The 6,136-nt window shown below is 36.7% G+C and overlaps 1 protein-coding gene across 1 annotated transcript in view; it reads right to left on the bottom strand.

The window, feature by feature from the left end:
- Nucleotides 1-6,136, bottom strand: part of LOC106533500 (tumor necrosis factor receptor superfamily member 5) — a gene marked incomplete at its 5' end in the record, with an annotated part of 13,846 nt that extends 7,710 nt beyond the window's left edge. Inside the window, 1 exon segment of the mRNA XM_014029832.1 lies at nt 6,080-6,136.

The raw sequence follows: 6,136 nt of genomic DNA, 5'->3' as shown, positions 1-6,136 counted from the left end.
CATTTAGTATTTAAAACTGTAATAAAATGACTTTTGAGAATCTGCAATAAATTTTAAATCAAGCATGAAAAAAAAAGACGGAATATCAAACTGAAGCAGCAGATTTACCAGTCAGGCCTTGGGAAAAAAAACTTTGTTTTTAGATTTTAAATGTCTGTTTCTGTCAGGCCTGACAAAATAACCCAGGGCACAGGCAGGTTTCAAAAATCAAAAAGCACAAGGCCTTTAATGAAAAAACTCAAAGAGGCTGATAATACAGCAAAAACTCACTTGATTTGGAAGTAGACGAAGAACATGAAGCAGGACACGACCAGGTAGACAGCACAATGATCCGACAATGACACAGAGACAAGACTGAGCTTAAATACACAGAAAACTAATGAGGGAACAGAAAACACCTGGGGAAAAACACAAGGGTAATCAGCAGTGTGATGTGGGGCAGCTGAGCAGAGACACACTGGGGAACATAGAAAACACTAGGAAAACTAAGGAGAATAAATACAGACTATGACAGTTTCTCATGAAACCTTTGTTTTAATTGTTCCTGCAGGTGTTTCCCGCTCAGGGTGCAATCAGTAACCGTTTTTTTATCATCTCTGTAGAGTGTTTGCACCTGCTGCTGCCTAAGATCATAATATAATGCACAGATGTGACTGCATTAAGTTCAAAATTAAATATTAACTTCAGTCTATCCATTATCTATTTACCCACTTCTTCTTTTCAGGGTCACTTCATATCCAGCAGTCACTGTGCGATGGGCGGGGTACACCCTGGACAGGTCTCCAGTCCATCACAGGGACACGTAGAGACAAACGAGACAAACAACCATTCATTCACTCACACGTAGGGACAATTATCAACAGTCATGTTTTTGGTCTGTGGGAGGAAACCACAGTACCCAGAGAAGACCCACACATGCATGGAGAGAACATGCTAACTACCCAGAATTGTCCTTAAGACAGGATTCAATCCAGCAACCTTCTTGCTGAGAGGCAACATCTCTACCAATTGAACCACTGTGCCTCCTAAATATGAACTTATTAATTATTATTTCTAGTAATGAGATGTGAGGTAAGTGTGAAACAAACAAAAACTTGATAATTTTGGGAGAATGTTCACAAGAAACAAACTCTAATGGTATCATGTTAAAAAAGTGTCAAGTGTAGCAGTAACTTGGATTGGAATGTCRATAATCCAAACTTTGTTCACCTCAAGACTTTGGCCCAAAGCATTATTCTGTCTCATGCCTAMTGAGAGAATAGTGATTTGATCATTTACCCCCAAGCAATGTTTACTACCTACAAGTGGTAAAGATAACAACAGGATACGACAGACCTCCTGTTGATTGAGTACTGTTTAAGAACCGTTGATGTACTCAAAATGGCCGCTTATCATACAGAACTCAAAGATCTTCGCAGACACGGTGTCTGGCAGAATGGGTCTGCTGCAGAGAAAAAGCCTTTGAAGCCGGATTCCTTGCTGAGTTTTATTACATCAAAGCAATCGTTTACATTCATACTCATTTATGGTATTAGAGCACCACCGAAAGACTGGTTTTATAATTACACCGTGAATGTATGTTTTCCTGTATTTCTCATTCTGATATAAAAAAAAGAATTATTGTATTTTCTACGTGACTCAATCATGTGAAACAATGTACTGTTAATCACTTCACAAGCAAGCTTATTTCTGTGTGTGTTTGTAATCAATTTCAGTGAGGACAACTGTGTAAGCAGACAAGTCATGTGATCATTTTTCAACCAATCATGAGTTTCAGACCCAGGACAATAGAAGTTTAGTTTTCAGCAGCAAGGAAGACTGAGTCAGAAGAAGAAGAGTCTGAGAGTTGAAGAGATGAAGAAGTGAAAGCTGAGCTTCAGTTCCCCTCAGGGAACTATTTTATTTTATTTTATTTTCATTTTATTTTTATTTTATTTTGTAACTTTAAAGTTGTTGACTCTTCGTTATAACGAGGGACTGGATTCATGCAGGAGGCGAGCTTGGTCAGAACCTTTTTCAATCAACAAGTGACCAGAAGTAAACACCTGATTCCAGCTTGGAGCCTGACCCCAGCCGCTTCAAGGTGTTCAGTTGTACCCACAAGGGACCGCTCTGAAACCAGCGACACMGCTGAACCAGCTCGATCAAGCTCCGGTACCCAGGGATAACTTTAAAGGCATCTGAAWTGGTAGGACAGATATACTTTCTCTGTGACGGTGTGCTCAGCTGACGTGGTGGTGAAGGTTCTGGATCATTAAGTTTGAGTTGAAGAAGGTTTGGCAAGTTTATTTCACGCATAATTCACGTCCCCTCTTATATAGATGAATTAACAATTTCTTTATTAACTCTTAAGTTTCTAATTTTTGTTAGTGTAGATTAGTTAAGTGATTCAGGTGAGGAATGCTAGAGAATTATGGAATGACATTAATGTTTATTATTAAACCTCAAGGCTTTGATGATAGGGTTCTCTGTCTGCCAAATAATCTGTTGTATTGTGACCTCTGAATCATTTAATATAGGGTATATTTTGAAACTTCGTTTGTCTGTGCGTCATTTATTGGGTTCGCTCTTGAAAATGATAGAATTCACAACCCAGTATCTTAGACTGATTTAAAATCTATAAATTATTTTCCTGAAAAATCAGGTGGTGCCCCTTTATTAGCTAATAATTACGAGGTATTTATGATTTAGCATTGTCCATAACATCGACAAGCATATCCCTACAGCGGTATCGGTTAAGAGTATCGGCCGGCTTTTACGAGTATGAGTATGAGTACTTGATGCTGGTATCGGACCCGATACGATACTGGTATCGGTATCGGGACACCCCTAATTTATAGTATTACAACTAAAACCATTTTTGACGCTGCCACCGCAGTTTGTCCTTCATGAGCCTTCGTAGACAAGATGGCGGCTGCCTGTGTGGCGACCCCCGACCATGGAGATATAAACAGCTTTTTATAAGGTAAAAATAATAAAACAAAGTCTTTGTCTGCAATGATTAGACATGTTTTTAATATTGTCATTAGTGATTATCTCAATTTCGGCTAAAAGAATTGACAAAATCCTACACACTGTGCCTTTAAAACCCACTGATGTGTTTTCCACTGGTGACCTGATCACGTCATAAAACAAAAATAAAACAAGTAACATTATACAATAAAACACAAACAAAATGTGTGTGCATGGCTTAATAATTATTGGAAACCTAACTTAAATAAAAGGCAATAGTTAAAAAACAGAAGCAACAGGTTAAAGTACAGACAATATTTAAAAATACAGCCAACATTCAAAGGTCACCAACTTAGTTTTCAAGACTAAAACAAGTTTCTAAATGAAATGAGGTTTGGGTATTTCAGATCAACATGAAGAGGTCCATGCTGAGGAGCATCATATCAGAACGCCCTTCTCTTTAATACAGATTTTGCAAGAGGAGCTAGAGGGACAAACAGGTTGGAGCGTAAAGCAAAGTGAGTGGCTGCCATTTTGCTTAAGGTCTACTTTTATTTATGCTGTTTATTTAGTCATGCAGATCTGCACGTGAAAATATAAGTCAAACAAAACCAGTTTTTCTAAATTTCTACTTCAAACCATGCTGCATTCACATCAATACCCAGTGGTGTCTCCAGAAAAGTTTTAATGGGGGGCACTGAAAATCTTTGGTGAGCCGCTAAAATCAAAACCCAGAACAGATGTTAAGGATATTTGTTACGTTCTTGCCATACGTAGATTATTTAACAAATTCAGAAATTTAATTTTGTTGGGGGTGATCATTACTCCCTTCATCCCCCCTTAGTGATGCCCCTGAATGTACCTTAAAATGATGAAGCCCAGTTCCTTTACTCATTGTTTTTTTGAGTTCACAGCAAATTCTCAGCATCAGTTAGCTGAACTGTAGAATAAAATAAGCTAAACATGTTCAATAATTATACATTATCAGAATTGTCCTTTTCATGGATGGAATGACCCATCAGCTCAGCCAACATTGTGACAGAAATCTATTCATTTCATAAATTTATTTACTTTTTATTAGGGATGCACGATATATCAGTATTGATATTGGTATCTCTCCGACACGTAAAACAGGGTCGATTTTAACATCCAATATTGACTTTTTATCTTTGTGTTTCTGTTTTGAGAGGGGAGATGGTTGGTTGAGTGGTATCTGTTTGATCATAATGGTGATATTGATGCTGCAGCCAGGAATAACTGAAGTAGAGCCATGTCAGAGGTCTGGTTGTTTATTTACAGTATCAAAAAAAGACCCAAGTGTGTTTGTGCGTATATGTTTAATATAATTTGCATGTTTGTATAATATTGGTAAATATCGGTTATCGGCCATAACAGCAATAATTATATCAGATATCGATATCGGCTGAAATTTTCATATCGGTGTATCCCTAGTTTTTATAGACAACTGCAAAAATCATAATAATAAAACCAAACAAATAATATAGTGGACACATAGTTGAAGTGCAGGGTTTTGTGGAAAAAGTATAACGTAAAATAAAAAACAAAAAAATAAAAACAGTGATTCTTACATTTATTTTAACTGATTTGAAGCAGACACTGTGAACCCAAGATGTTTTCTACTTTTCGTTGATTCCTCCAGAACAATGATCCATTGCTTCCTCGATGTGATGGTTCCTCTAGAGTCGGTGCCGCCTCTGGACGCATCAGCGTCTGACCTACAGTCTGTGAATAGAATACTGTTCTTTAGTCTGACAAAGGTTTTCCTCAGTAATCCCCTGTTGTTCTGTTAGCTGTTGAGTCACAGTTCTTGATATGTTGCCGTCTGAGCAGGACGTGTAATCAGACGAGGCAGAGCTTTATGGGATATCATTAACAATTAAAAAAGACACAAACAATAGTAAACTAAAGTGAATATTGTTTGTGTTATTAATATTCTTTAGATGTAATTTGTTAGTTGGTTTTTAGTTCAAACTGAAAACATTCTTCTGGATTTTGGCATAGAGACAAAATAGTGTGTAAAATATATTCTGGTTAAACTATACTTTTCAATTACGTGGTTAATATGGAATAACTAAGTTTTGATATGTATAAAATATACTTAAGTAATGCATCTCCTTCCCTGTGACACTCGCCACCCTTGCTTCATTTAAATTGAAATGTTAGGTGAAATAAAAAGGAAATCTGAGTTTGCAGCTTTAGTCTTTATTTTAAGCTGAACATTTTATTCAAAGAAAATAAACATATAAATTGTTTAAAATAAGAATTTGTGCCTTTTTTGTCATTTCAAATTTGATGAATGCAACATGTCTATAGAGAGTCTCAATATTCACAAGTGCACACGTGATTTACACACTATCCTATTCCTGAAACGTGTGCATTTGTGTATTGAGACTCTTTTAGCTCCATATTCGTCTCTTTAAATGTGTTCCAGTCCACGTTTCTGTGAAGACTCTCTTCTTCCAACAGTCTGTAAAAATCCAGGACCCGAGGAGACCACTTCTAGAGGTTTTAGAGAGAATGCTGTCTCATTCTTCTCTGATGAGGATTCTTGATGTTCTACGGTCTTGGGTCTTCTTTGCTAGATTGTTTTGCTGGATGGAAGCAGACGTTTTTCTAAAACCTGAAAAAAGATTCAGATGTCTGAGCTGCCCATAATGCACCCCCATAGCATCAGAGAGGCAGGCTTTTGAACTAGCATCTTAGATGGTCCCCGTCTTCAGCACAGAAGATGACGTTTCTAAAAATGTTTTAAATTTGGAGTCATCTGATGAGAAAACAATATTCCACTTTGCCTCATTAAGGATTAAAAGCATCACATGTCCACTTTAAAGACTTTTTTGATACTGAAATGGTACAAAGTCATGTTTACCATCACTTGTTTAAAGTAAATTTGTAAAGTAGAATTTAATGATCTGTAACAAACCTTTTGAGTGAGATAGATGCATAGGGACAAAAATAATGGATTTACTTTCAAAAATTTGATTAAAGTTGACAGAACAGTTTAAATATCTTGGGTTCACAGTCTGCAATAATAAAGTGTGAAAATAAAAGTAAGAATCAGTGTTTATTTTATTGTTTTATTATCCAGCTTTCAGTTGAATCTTACCAGGAGGACACTGAGGACAGCATTCGTTATCAATCTGATACTCAGTCTGATGACAGG

This window comes from Austrofundulus limnaeus, unplaced genomic scaffold (assembly GCF_001266775.1).
Source record: "Austrofundulus limnaeus strain Quisiro unplaced genomic scaffold, Austrofundulus_limnaeus-1.0 Scaffold958, whole genome shotgun sequence".
Taxonomy (NCBI): Eukaryota; Metazoa; Chordata; class Actinopteri; order Cyprinodontiformes; family Rivulidae; genus Austrofundulus; species Austrofundulus limnaeus.
The sequence above is the reverse complement of the archived record's forward strand: the minus strand, read 5'-3'. Positions and strand labels throughout refer to the sequence as shown.